The sequence below is a fragment of the Phyllostomus discolor genome, chromosome 3, assembly GCF_004126475.2.
Source record: "Phyllostomus discolor isolate MPI-MPIP mPhyDis1 chromosome 3, mPhyDis1.pri.v3, whole genome shotgun sequence".
NCBI classification, from domain to species: Eukaryota; Metazoa; Chordata; class Mammalia; order Chiroptera; family Phyllostomidae; genus Phyllostomus; species Phyllostomus discolor.
The window spans coordinates 207,062,489-207,076,965 of record NC_040905.2 but is presented as its reverse complement, the minus strand read 5'-3'; the positions used below and the strand labels follow the sequence as shown (position 1 = coordinate 207,076,965).

Genomic DNA, 14,477 nt, shown 5'->3' with positions numbered 1-14,477 from the left:
GTTCTCCGGGAAGGAGGCTTCCCGATGATCTCAGAAGTCGTATCTGGGCTCTCACCAGACAATTCGGAACTGGCTTTCAGCTAATATTTGGGGTTAACTTGTTCCAACTAAATGCTCGATTTCTGTTTTGACTTCAAGCTAACAGGAGTAGAAGAAGTGTCATAGTAGTCAACACGGCATTAATACATTATTGTTGTCATGGCTGTCACTCAGAGGTGTCCGCTGTGTATTAGGCGCTGTGCTAAGTGCTTTCTGTGCTTTGCTTAACCGGCTAGAAAACGGCGTTCTCCCGTCCCCACCTCATTAAACAGGGAAGGGAAATGAGGTGCGGAGAGGTGAGGGCTCACGCGCAAGCTCACACAGCGGGTGGGTGGTGGCGTCAGGAGCAGAACTCAGGTCTGGCCAGAGTGACTGCACCCGCTCCCTAACAAAGGATGCTGGGAGGCGGGGGAGCAGGGATGGAGCCCGGCTTGCTCAGTCACAGAGCTGGACTGCGTGTGCCCTGGCTTTGCCGCCGACCTCAGCCGCACCGCCCCTCCTCTCCAGGGCCTTGTGTGCTTCATGCGAAAAGGGAGACGCCTGGGATTCTAACTCTAAGGCTCACGACTTTATGTTTCTCACAAATGCTTTGTGCGTGTCTCATCGTCAAATCTTTCCTGGTGTTGGCATTAGTCTGGCTAATTTGTAATAAAGCCAGAAAAATAATCTCAATAATTTCTTCCCAACTTGACTGACAGGGCCTTGAAATGCGCTGCCAGTACAGCTTAGAAATTAAGAAACGAGTGTCTGAACCACAGCTGGTTTAAATTGTGTTCTTTATCAAGAACCAGCCATGTCGGGCAAGTGTCTTCATCTTTCCGAGCCTCAGCTCCAGTCTGCCCAACTGGGAAAGTCAGGGGGACCGGCCTCTTGGGGTTGCCGTGGGAATGAGGCAGCTGGCCCGTGGTAAGCGCTAGCACAGGGCCTGGCAGTTGGTGAAGCTTCTGTAAATGAGAACCGTTAGTGGAGAAGCAAAATAGGGGAGCACTTAGAGGACAGACCCAGGACTTAGAAGCCTGGTTCAAACCCAGGCTCATTTGTTAGCTGTGTCATCGCAGGCAAATGGTTCACAGTCTCAGTTTCCCCATTTGTAAAATAGAGGTGATAGTGCCTGTCTCACAGATGGGGTCATTATGGGGATGGAATGTCACAACACACGCAGAACACTTGGAAAGGCACCTGGCATGTAGCAAGTGCCCGGTGAACGTCAGCTGCTGAGATGGTGGTGATCCCAGCCCTGGCTGGGTGGCTCAGTTGGTTGGAGTGTGGTCCCAGTGCTGGTCGTGAGTTCAATACCCGGTCAGGGCACGTGCAAGAATAAACCAGTGGATATACAGATGGATGAAATGGCAAATCGATGTTTCTCTCTCACTCCCTTCCTCTCTTTTTCTCTCCAAGGTCAATAACACTTTTTAAAATAAAAAAAAAAAAGATTAATGGTGGTTCTAACAAACTAAACAGATGAATTAGCACTCAGTAACTTTGAACCAAAACACAGAACCCACCTTGCTTTCCCCACTCTAGACTGTTTCTTCCTCCTTACCAAAAAAAAAAAAAAAAAAAAGATCTGAGTCTTTAAAGTGGTTTAAAAAATGCTCAAAAAGAAACCAGATCCAAAAAGGGTGGTAAAAGTACATACCGTATGATTCCATTTATATAACATTCAAAAATACCCCAAAATACCCTGCTGTGGAGAAGTGATTGATGGGGTTGTCCTGGGGAGCTTGCGGGGGAGGGGGGCCTCCGGGAGGCTGGTCAGGTTCTGTTCCTCACCCGGGCGCTGAGTCCACGAGTGTGGAGGTTCGCGCCAGTCAAAAGTATACACTCTTAAGATTTATGCACTTTCTGTTGGTGTACGTTCAGTGAAGGGTTTACTGAAACAAGAATGCTACGCAGACACCCAGTTTGCACATGCCTGAGTGCAGTACCAGCTTTGTGGGCTCCTTCCCCTGCTTCTTTCCGAAGGCAGGAAGCCGAACTTGGAGTCACCGGATGCTGCCCTCTGTGCTCATTCAGAAGAAAAGGTCCACGAAAGGACCTGGGGGAGGAGCCCAAGCCCTGCAGGCAGGACTGGGTTGGGACCCCAGCATTTCTGCTTCCCAGTGGTGTCACCTTGGACGAGTCCTGTCCCCAGCCAGTCTCCGTGTGTGTCATTCACAGAATGCAGATGGTTTTAACCTCCTGAGAGTGTGTGGCAGCAGTGCACAGAAGCTGTATTCGCAGTGGTCGCTTGGTGGTGGTGGTGTTACTGTCACTGTTGCCTAGTTGGCCTACTGCTTTCACTCCCAGTCCACCATCTTGAGAGTCTTGAACCGCATCACTCGGAGCAGGGAGGGACTCTGCTGGAGCCCCAGTGGGACTTCCCAGGTAGAAACGGGTGATGACAGTGGTGCAGGTAGCTCTCCCTAGAGCGGCGGTGCTCAGCCATGAAGTGACCAGGCGCCAGGTCCTGGTCATCTCTGGAGGCTTCTGCTGGTACACAGGGCGCCCTCTGGTGGACAGTCACGGCGCTGAGGAGCTTCTGAAGCATGTCAGAGTGTTCCTGTTATGGTCTAAGTTGTTGTTAGCATTGTAAGCAGAAACTTCATTAAGTCGTCCTAAGGAAGTTTTTGACAAATCACATAAACTGTGCCCATGGGCACTGCACTGTGCAGTGAATACATGCACTCATTTCCTATCCCATGTACGTGAGTTCAGGCATGTAACTTAAGACCCTCTGTCCCCCCTCGCAAAGCAGATGGTGACGCCCTTTCATCGGACAACACCACCAAAAGCCTGCTCGCAGCAGCCCAGATACGCCCCCTCTCCTAACCGGAGCCTACCGCAGGGCGCAGGGCAGCGGTCAGCACACCCTTTGTGAGCCTTCAAGTGAGCGGCCGGGTCTGGAGATCAGTAAATAAATTGTTTCATTTCAGCTGAGTGCCCAGGTGCTTCAGATCTCCCCTGACACTGACGGAGGGCCCCCTCCCCCGTCCATCCCGTGTCAGCCAGCCAGCGCGGGGGCTTCACTCTCCCCCTGTGGCAAGTGCGGCTAAGCGGTAAGCGTCTGTGTGCGGCATTTACCTGGCAGCCTTGCTGAGTCCGCAGAAACCGCCCGGCCACTCGGAGCCCGCGGTACGTGAGAGTGCACGGCTGGGGTCGGCGTCCCCAGGCTCCGAGGTGCCGGCGTGGCTGCGTCTTCTGACGGGCCGCGGTGGCCGGTGCTCCGGTGCTGCTGTCTGCCTCTGTCTCTGAGGCTAGGAGATGGGAGGGTCAGGCCTGGATCTGCAGGACCCAGAGGCAAACGAGTTTTCTGCCAGACTTTTCTATGACTGGAAAGTTTACTGGAGTCTATTAAAGAAACCTGTGGCAGAGATCTGATCTTTTAAAATAACAGTAACAAGAAGAATTATAATTTTTAGAAGCAGTTATTGTTCATCGAGTGCTTACCGTGTGCCAAGCACCCTGCCGATCACTCTTTCACATGCGTTGTCCCCTGTAACTAGAGCTCTGTTATGAGGTAGTGTTACAGAACAAACAAGGGGGGCCTGGGATGATACACTATTATTGAAAGAAGGCCCCGGGTCCGTTATGTCCGCCGCCAGAGGAAAGACGTCTCTCAATACCAGAGATTCGTGAAAAGGAAATGAAATGTTTATTTAATCCTATACTAACTTAAAATAGTGACCTAATGTCTTTATCAAAAAATCCTAAAGTCCCTAAAAACACCCACAAACACACAGTCCTTCCTTCCTTCCCCCTTTGCCCAGTCCAGAGTACCATATCTCAGGAAAGGAAATAGAAGTCCATGGCTCAGGCAGTCCTCTGGTTCTTCCCAGTCAGAACTCCCTCTTGACTGGGAGACCTCCCTGGGTTCCCGGCACCCTCGGCTGAGTCACCGGGATCTCTGCTAAAACCAGGTGGTGGTTCCCCCTTCTAAAGCTGCAGGGGTCCCCACTCTGCCAGGCCGCGTGGTTCTGCCAGGCCGCGTGGTTCTCTCCCTCAGGGCTGCCGCGTGGTTCTCTTCTCAATGCTGCAGGAGTCTCCACTCCGTCAAGTCCGCGTGGTTCTCCTTCCTAAAGCAGCATGGTTCTCCTTTTCAGGGCTGCGCATGGCTCTCCTCCTAAAGCAGCACGGTTCTCCCCTCAATGGCCACCAAATCTGGGTTTTAAATCCCCGCAGCCAATCTTCTTCTGCAGCCCCATTTCCGACTCCTCTCACACTCAGCTTCACATGCCAGAACTCGTATCCTTCCAGCTTTACTGGGCTGCCATCATGAGTCTGGGCAGGCGTGGCCCCATGTCCTGGAGCCAATCCTCTCTGAGCTCCCACACAGGCGCTGTAACTCAGGGGACCTGCCCCCCCAGTTACATCTAGGTGGGGAAGTTACTTCTGGGTGGGGAAGTTACTTCTGTTCCCCTGTCTTAGAGCTGATCACAGTTACTTAACATATCTATGCAACCAGCCAAAGGCTATAGATATGTTAAATGACCAACCCAGAGGTTAGTGCAAGGCTGTTCCTATGCAAAACAGCTCTCAATGGCCCTGCTTCATTTGTCCCTTCCCCCAACCCACACCCTGGGGTGGGGGATGGAGACATCTTAAAATCTCCTGGACACCTTAAGTTCTGGACCCCATTTCAAATGCCTATTTGGGGCCCCCCTCTTGGCTGCACCCTGTAACAGTAGTACTGATACTATCTCCGTACTTGACACAAGGAAGCTGGGGTACAGGGAAACACCACGTAAGGAATGAGGCTGGAACCGGAACCCAGGGCTGTCTGGGGCTGGCTGCCGCGTCACGCCCAGAGTGCGAGTCGTCACTGCCCTGACGCCTTCAGTTCCAACACAGTGTCCAGGATACAGCAAGCGCTCACCCCGTGACCTTGCCTACCGCACACAGCACACTGACGGTGCCACGCCCATTTCACGACAGAGGAGACAGGCTTGAGAGGTTAATGAAATAACGTGGTGTGTGTAAAGCACTCAGTGCTCACTGGCATGTGGGTACTACCTAACAGGCAATAACTCCCTCCCTCTCGCCCTGAGCCATCAGATACACAGTGGGGTGTCCAGTCCCAGTAGGAGAACTGGGACTAGAACCCAACTCATATGCTGGACTGAGTCCCTCACGCCACAGATGCCTCGGTCATTAGTACCTCACCTTCGCAAAGGACGTGGTTGCCTCCGTTCGGCCAGTTGTAAAGTGTTCGCACATCCCTCAGCCTTCTCCCCACCCTGGCGTCTGGCGCTCAGGGTCTGCGTGGCTCGGGGGCCGCTCCCTCACCCTCCTCCTTTCACGTCGTCAATCGGTCACTGCACTTCCCCCTGGGCCTGGGCCTGGGCCTGACGTTGGGATCCTCCCTGACACGGCCCCACGAGCAGCTCCTGCCAGTCATGGGTGTCGTTGGCGTGCTGTCCCTGCTCTGGAAGGCTCACCAGACGAGGCCACCATCCCTGCCCGTTCCTCGTCTCCTGAACACATTCTGGGGGTGCATTGTCTTGCCTGCATCCCTCTGTGCTGGGCCTAAAAGTACAAATGCCCTTTGAATGTAGCCCTTGCTGGAGCTCAGGCCAAGCTGAGGGTCTTTTCATTATGTGATCTCCCTTTTGCCTGGTGCCATGTGGCAGGCCGTAGGATCAGGCCCTAAGGCATGCGTGCAGCCCATACATGCCAAGACTAGCAGGGTGCGTAGGTTTGGGGAAAATGGAAACTGAAGGGGTCAGATGGTGAATGCCAGCCGCGATTGAGAGAGCCCGCAGTGTGCTGTCAGTGAGTCTCCGTTGGCTGGCTGGCAGAAGCTGAGCTGTGAGGCACCTGCCTAGGGGCCACCCAGAAACCTATGAAAAACAAGGCGGAGAGGGCCAGGACGCCGCCATCACCATCACGTACCTCTCCTCTATGCCGCGCCCCCAGCCGTGCTTCCGGTCCTGACCCCGTGTCGGAATCGCCGAGTCCCTGACCTCACCCCAGACCTCCTGGCGCACAGGCCCCCTTTAATTGTGGGGTCTGAGAAACACAGCCTTGGGGTATGCGAAGGGCTTTCCTACCCCTTATCTCTCTGTCCAGGGCTTGTTGTCACCGGCTGGGCAGGTCAGCCTGGCTTTCCCGAACACAGTCTCAGGCTGAGAAATGCTCTGATGCTTGTGCCCCTTGTGCTAACTGGATTCCTTCACCCCATCATTTGTCATTGTAGACTGTCCTCTGTCACCAAAGGGAAACATAATACACGTTGAATTCATACCGCAGTACAAATACACAATATACTATCCGTGTCGTGTTGCATGTACAGCCTAACAGTTCTGCATAGGATATACAAAGTCTGTACTGGATTCACAGACAAAGGCTATATTGTAAAATAACCTCTACAAAAAGGTCACCTCCCTTAATCTCTTCATAAAACAGTCCACAAGTGTGATCATAATACTTGTGATCACAGTAGTTATTTATCAGAATTACCAAGTACAACAGCCCATATCTGAGAGAAGACAATGAACTTGCATCTCAGAAACCGACTCCAGCCCGGTTTGTAAGGGCTGCCCAGAGCGCTGTGCTGAGGCAGCAACCTGAACCACGTCCAAGGCAGCGGAAGGAAACTCTGTGGTTGATTAGAAATGTCTGATCTAGGACCCAGGCTGGTGAGGGGTAGCACATTTGCCACCTAGGGTCTCCCCCGTTTACCTCTCCTGTTGCATTTACTATCTAACCCCCTGGTTGATGTCTGTAACTCAAGGAAAGCTTTATCACAGTGTTAATTTTCAACATGCAAGGGGGGCCAAAATCAACTTGGAATTAATGTATAAAAATTGTGTATTCTTACCTGTTTAAACTTCAGTCACCTTCAAAGTATTCTCCATTTGATACAATACAATACCTATCAAGACTTTTTTCCCACTGCTCAAAACAGTGTTTAAGACTCCCCGATTTTGATGCCTTTTAGTGCCCCTGTCATTTTTCGTTTCACATCTTCCACATTGGCAAAACTTTTCCCTTTGAGTACTTTTTTCATCCAGGGAAACGGAAAAAAAAAAGTTGCTCAGGGCAGGATAGCGTGAGTAGGGAGGGTGGGGCACAGGGGTCGTGCCAGGTTTTGGTCAAACTGCTGCTCACTCACTCAGCGCAGTGCGGGCAGGTGCGCCCGTAAACCGCCCGTCATGAAATGGGCAAACAACAAGTTGAAAGAGGCTTCAGAAAACCTCATGGAAGCCGAACGCAGCCTCCCACAGCAGTGCCCCCGGTGCACGGCCAGAGATGGGTCCAGAACGCTCAGCGGGCAGGGAAGGCCTGCGCTACGAGGGGCCCGTCCCCTGGAAGGTACTTCTGGCGGGGGGGGGGCGGCAGTCGTTGAGTCCCCCCTCATACAACATGCAGACTTAAACACGTGGACAGCACGGGACTACGAGGGTGAGAGCGAAGCTTGTGGCCTGGACCTGATGGCCCACCAGGCTCACTCCGATGCCGACCCCAGCTCTCCGCGGCCGTGTGAATGAAACAGCGCCCTGTTCCTTCCCGACGGGGTGTCTGTGGTGTGCAGTTCGTGTGACTACGTGACCTGGAAACGTGTGTTTCTGACAGGTGGACTGGTCTTCCTTCCACATTGCTGTTTCATTTTCTTTTCGAACACTAAGGAGCTAAGCCTCCTCTAGTCGAAGACACTGAAATGATCCTGAGACATGCATCGTGCTCCACTCCGAAATCCCTGGGACCGCTGAGTAGTTTGAGGATGGCAATTCCAGTATCAAATGACTGCTCTGTCCCTCTTGTGGCGACATTTTCTGGCCCAGGAGCTAGAATAGAACTTAAAAGGCAGTAATGAACTTGTGCGTACACGACAGGAGCTGCCGAGACTGCCTCCAGAAAACCCCCTCACCCTGTCAGTGATGGGTGCAGTGGCGGGGTTGCGAGGGGGAACCCCTCACTCGGGTGTCGGAACCCTGGGGGCTTTCCCCAGCTGTGCACTTTCCTCTAGCTGCCTGCTCCCAGGTCTGCTTTCTTGAGAATTCCCGATGACGACACGTCAGGGTCCTCGGGTGGCTGAGAGAGCACTGAGAATTGGAAGAAGCTGAGAACGGCCACCGTCGGGGAGTGAGTGGAATAGGATGTCTGAGAGGTGGTCAGGGTCCTGCCCACTCCCACCACTCCCTCGTCCTTGGCACTCGGGCTCCAGCAGTGCGCCTGCGCCTGGCGTGGGGGAGACCTGGGTTTCCCGCCCTGTGAGTGACGTTATAAATTACCTTAGGCAATGGCATTACTGCTTCCTAACTCACATTGTAAGCTCACCCAAGGTGTCTATGTACCAAGGCAATACTTCATTTGGGGCTCTAGCTGCCCCAGCACAAAATCTTTGTAACTGCCTTCTCTACAGAGAGAATTTAGCCCTCACCTGAGGACAGGTGTTACTGGAATTAAACCGTCCCAGGTCTCAGTCTGTAAGCTCCGCCCTTATGTTGAGGGCTGTGCAGGGCATCGCTGTATGTTCACGGCCTCACTCGTGTTCAGGCCATCCCTTAGTTTGCATCTAAGGACACTGGTCTGGTCCAGTACACCTAGATTTGTCACTGACCACACGTTGGGATTGGCAGCTTTTAGCTGGGTTCCCAAATGGTTCCGGATGCTTACCCCCTCGAACGGAGCCGGTGACCCTGGGCCCCAGTGTCTCACTTGATCGGAGGAATGTCAGGCTCTGCTGGGTTTCATTGTATCTGTGGCCCACAGTATGCCTTGGCCATCTATTTTGGGCTTGTAGATATTGCCAAGGCCGTGGTTTTTATACTGTGATGCATTTGATCACTGTGAATACACCCACTGTACAAACTGCACAGTGAGACAGGGGAGCCGGTCCGTTCAAGCCCTGGCCAGGGAGTGTGGGGACAGGAGTTACGTGTCCAGCTCTGTCCTCGGAGGGTGACATCACACAAGTCCTGTCCTTGCCCTGAGCCCCAGTGTCTCCGTACAGAGAAGGAAATCCCCGGGCGAGGTGATCGGGGAGGTCTCATTAAGCCCAGGCAGCCTGTGTGTCTGATCCTGTGTGTAAATTCAGACAAGTTTCAGAGGCTTCCCTGGCTGCGCCGTGGATGCTATTGATCGGCCATGCGGCTTCCGTGAAATCCACTCTGGCCAAGAGTCACTCAGTGGCACTCCCAGGGGGGCTTCTCCAGGCTTTCCTGGGCTCTGGGTAACCCAAAGACGAGAGATTGTGGAGTTGTATAAAAAGCTACTCCAGGATTTAACAACAGTGGGGATTTTGTGGTCTTAGATTCAGGGTGGTAGGAAATTGATGAATGAACCACAGCTCTCGAGGTCTGAGCAAATAGACAATAACTCAGGAGATACACTGAGGCATGGAATGTCATGTGCCCTAATTTCTGCCGGGCTGGTGTTTTAGCTTGCTCAAGGGGCGTTTTAAGTGTGTCTCACAGAAGCTGCGCCTCCTGAGAGTGAGGCAGGCCCCTCTGGGGCGCTAGGGAACAGGAGAGGGGTCGGCACACACCAGACCAGTCCGGGGGGGGGGGGGGGGGCTTCAGCCCCAGCTCTGCTGCCTACTAACTCAACTGACGCTGGGTAGAGGCGCTGTTTCACCTTTCTGAGGTCCATCGTCAGTAATAGTTTCCGGAATAACTGATGGAGCCCTTATTACATGCCAGGCACTCTCCCTAAATTTATTACAAGCTCTTGCCACTCCGTTTTCATGAGACCTCAGGCGCCGGTTGTGTCGTTGCCTGACTTTACAGAGGAGGAAGGTCGGGCTCCTCGAGGGAGAACACGGAAACATCGTGGGAGTGTGCAGGCAAAATCAGGACCTCCGAATCCATACCCAGGAGGCGCCGTGGGAGGGGCTCCCCTAGCACACGGGTCTGCACAGCTCCAGGTGCGGGAGCGCACCTCCTGCTGCTGACTCGAGCTCTTGCAGGTCACCGGAAGGAGGCATCCCCAGTGGCCCTGGTGACGGGAGGTTACTGTAAGGACTCAGGGATGTGAGGGCAGTGGTCTCCCAGCTGGACAGTCGTCGTGAGCCCCGGTCCTTCCCAGGCTGGGGTCTAGAACAGGCCCCAGGGAGACTTCCCCTCACCCCCGGTCTGGGGCCAGCAGGTCCCTTGTTCCCAGCCCTCCCGTGGCTGCCTGAGCTCTGCCAGTCTGGCCCTCAGCACGGAATCTGTGTCGCAGCCCAGTGCCTCCCTCTGGGTAACAGTCGTCATGAGAAGTAGCAGTACAGGTCACTAGCTGTGAGCTAGTCGCTCTTCCATGCACTTCCCAAGTCTTATTTCACTTAACCCTCACAACAAGCCCGTGAGGTCGGCACCGTGAGGCAGCACCATTTTACGGCAGGTCGGCCAGTCACGTAGTTAGGGGATGGGAAGGCCAACATTTGAACACAGAGCTCTTGGTCTCCAGAGCCCCTGCCCCTCACCCCTCTGCCCTGCTGCTGCCCTCAGGTCTGAACGGGCTCCCGCCCCCCCCCCCCCCCCACCGACAGGCTGCGGTAAGCTCTCAGCCAGCCTCTACACCCAGCGGCCCAGCCCTGGGGCCACTCGGAGGAGGACCGGTCCGTGCTAGCAGGAGACGACACACACAGCGCTCATTTCCGTGTATGGAAATCGCTGGGTTAGTTCCAACAGACGAGGGTCTCCTTGTGAACGCCGCAGCCCGGGACAGACCCTTCCCCGGGGAGCTGTGTGTGCATTAGAGCTGCGGTTTTGTTTGCTTTGAGCCGCCTTGTTAAGGAGGGATCGGTGTGCTGGCGGCGGTGCGGGACCGCGGTCAGGCGGGCTTTCCTGCCTCGGACAGGCGGCGCAGCCGGGCGCCGTGTCTGGGATCTGTCGGAGTGGGAGCATGAAAAGGTCATGACGGGTGGGCGTGGGTGAGGAGGGGTCGCGGGAGACCTGCAGAAGGAGACCAGTGGCCTCCCCCGTTTCCCAGGATCTTAGGCCAGCCCCCATGCTCTCCTTCTCCGGACGCGCAGCCGCTGGGTGCCACCGTGCAAGGGGCATTGGCAGGGGGTTGGGGCAGGGGCCCGGGGCCACCCCAGAGCCCTTCCCAGCAGCCCAGGCTCCTGGTCGCTTGGGCACTACTAGACGGACGCGACGTTCAGTTACGATGCCTTTTCGCGGTTATCCATTACAGAACTCAGCCATGCTAGATTCTGAAATAGAAACTGAAAAGGGAAAAAAAAGTCAACTTTTAAAAAGACTTGGATTTATTTGGGGTGAAGTGTTTATTTTGGAAAAATACAGAAAAGGGGAGGACACGGTCCCTCCAGCCACAGCTGACCACCGACCAGTTCGGAGTGTGTTCCTCTCGTCTCTTTTCTACAGATGTTTTTTTGTCCTTTTCACGAAACGTAAGAATTTTTCCAAGTCAAAGCCTTCCTCACACGTAATTCTTCATGGTCCTGCTGTGTTCCCTCATGGCTGGATTAACGAGTCCTCAGTTGTTTGGCCGTTTAAGTTGGAGAAAAGTAAACTTAACAAAAGCCAGCTTCCCTTGTCTCTGAAACGTGTGCTGATGACTTGAATTCCTGACGAATGGCGCCCGGTGACACGGTCAGCAGTGGGAGGAGCAGCGCTGTGCCACTGCGGGACGCGTCAGCAGTGCCTCTGCCTTGCTCTCGGGGCTTCCCACGAGAACTTTAGCCGGGGAGATTGAAACCGTGCTCAGTGGTCCAGAGATGATGAGGATGATGATGATGATGGTGATAGGATTTCATGCTCCAGTTTCCCATGTGTGAACACAAACAAGTGTGCCTGTATTGTCACACTTGCACGTCTGTTCCGTGTTGAAGACAGAGAGGAGGCTGAGGGCGGGGCGGGCAGGTTCCTCGCCAGGTCCTCTCCGATCAGCGGACGGAGTCTGAGCGGAGCAGAGCGGAGCAGAGCGGAGCCCAGCACCGTGTTTGGGGACCGGAGAGCTGTGGGCGTGGGAATGGCTCTTCCACTTAAAAGCTCTCCAGCCTTCGACAAGCACCTCACCTCTCCTGGGGCAAGTTACGGAAAACCCCAGCACAGCTCTGGCAGAGGAGCGTGGTGGCCGGGAGGCCGCACTCTGGAACCAGACTGCCTCGCTTTCTCAGATTCCAGCTTTGCCACTTTTTAGCTGTGTGATCTTGGGCAAGTCCCTTGACCTCCCTGTGTTTCCTTCCATTTCCTCATCTGTAAGATAGGGATAAACATAGTGACCAACTTGGTACGCCTGTGAGACTTGAACCGATGCACACAAAGGATCTCTAACCATGCTGGCACGTAGTTGGTGCCAGTTACCGTTCACTTCTCTTTGCCCTGGCCTGGCCTCGAGTGTGGTGCCAGCCTCCCGACTGGTCCCCTCTCCACCAGGCTGCCTCCTCCTCCCAGCCAGAAGGACGCCTCAGACTCCCAGGCCCGGGGCAGAAGAGGGCTCTGTTTGTTTCCAGGCTGGATTCTGTGGACTCTCGGTAGCAGCGGGGTCTGGGTGTGCCCCGGAACCTGGGCTCCTGCTGTGGACTGCTCCGCCAGCCCCCTGGACCAGAGGCGGGGGGCCGCCACTTCTCCAGGAAGAGCAAGTAGGGTCCTGGCGGGCCACGTGCCCTGCTTCAAGAAGCTGAGACTTACACGCATCTCAAGTAGGATGAGACTGTTTAATCTACAAAAGCAGTTTTCCCATCAGGACAGACTCCCCTACAGGCTCCTTTAAACAGTGACTCCTCTAGGCAGGCAAGTGTTGTACAGATCATTAACTATTTGACTGAAAGCCTGCAGGGCAGAGAAACTTAAAACTAAAGTGTTGAGGGCCCCTGCCAATTACAGATCAATCCAAAATGAAGATAAAGTATCTCTGGAACCAGAAGTCAGTGGGGAATGTGATTTGATTCAGAAAAAAATCTGATTTACGCGCAACTTTTTTGGAACACACCAGTCGTTTAAATGGCGTTCCACCTGCCCGCCCATCTCGAACCCAGTGCATCCATCTCCCCCGTCTTCGCCCCCACACCCCAGACTCGGGGTTCTCCTCAGCGCGCAGTGCCTGCACCGTCACCCCGGGAAAGGGCGTCATTGGGAAAGTGTACCTTTGGTGGTGCGGAGCTCAGGCAATTGATGTGGAGATACAGCCTGTAATTGATGAACTATACAGTAACAATTTGCAGATAAAAATAATAGAAGTTAAAGTGTACTTTACATGATAAAAGAAAGATGAAAGAGGACGAGAGTCTGTTACATCTGAGATGGCTACGAAAGTCCCGCTTTGTGGAGTAGGCTCTGTTGAAAAGATTGATGCAACGGGGAGTGACCTTGGCTTGGAGCAGGAGCTGGTGATGTATGTATGAGCATCCCTCTGCTAAATGGACCCAGATTTGTAGCACTAATATACATGGGAGCCCAGAACCAAACTCAGTACAGCAATAAATCAACAGCCACTTTGGGTGTCATTTCTGGTTTATATTCCACTGTTGTTCTATCACTTTAATTCATGTCACTATCATCTTTTCATCTGGAACAGTTTTATATAATTTTCCAGTGGAGTTACCTGACAAATCCTATCAAATTAACAAGGTACATTAACAATATTGACTGACTACGGCTTCAGGAGTCGCAGGGCCGTAGAACAAAATTTTAAAACCGTGTCTCTCTGGTGATGATTTTTTTCCCCCCTCTCTCGCTGAGAAAGAAATGTGGGCAGGATCTATTCCACATAAGAGATATGCACATTTATTTTGCTCTGCTCTTTCTGACTTTTATAAATGTCAAAATAAGAAGCAGAAAGAGAGGGGACCAAAAAAAAAAACCCCACTTGCTCCCAACAACCATGGCGTAAGTAATTTTCCTCTTTCAGGGAACTGTAGAAATGCCCAGACCTTTATCAATTAATGACCAAATTGGAGGGGAGAGTGTAACTGGGTGGTCGTAATCTATTTTAAGTGAAATGTAATAAAACTGGTCTCCTGATACATTCTCGCCCTCCTGAAATCGTCTAGCCCTGAATTTCCAGAGTCCATTGGACTTATGACATCATGCCTAATTGAAATATGGTGCTCCTGAAATATGTCTAATGACAAATTCCAGCATTCGATTAATAAAAAAAATACCAATTGTTCTTCTTTTCCGAAGACCACTGAGTAAGGACCAGGGTTAAGTAACCGAACTGCCTCGCCTCCTCCGCGTAGTCAGCCCGGCGTCCCCTGCCTTTGTCTGGCCGTGCGGGGATCCCTTTATTCGTACCACACAGTAGAACCAAGGGACGTGCGCGGCACACCTGATCACTAGAATTTTGTTTGTATGTGTTTTCTCTTTTAATTTTAAATTTGCTCACTGACTGTGGTTATGGTGGGGGCGCTGTGTTTTTGTTGTTGCTTTAAAGATTTTATGTATTTTTAGAGACAGGGGGAAGGAGGGAGGAAGAGAAGGAGAGAAATAATCAATGTATTTGAGTTGCTTCCCACACGCCCCCACCTGGGGACCTGGCCCGCAACCCAGGCATGTGCCCTGACTGGG

The 14,477-nt window shown here is 53.1% G+C and overlaps 1 protein-coding gene across 9 annotated transcripts in view; it reads left to right on the top strand.

Moving 5' to 3' along the window:
• MAPKAP1 (MAPK associated protein 1) overlaps positions 1-14,477 on the top strand; it is a 211,318-nt gene that overhangs the window by 172,776 nt on the left and 24,065 nt on the right. The window lies entirely within an intron of this gene.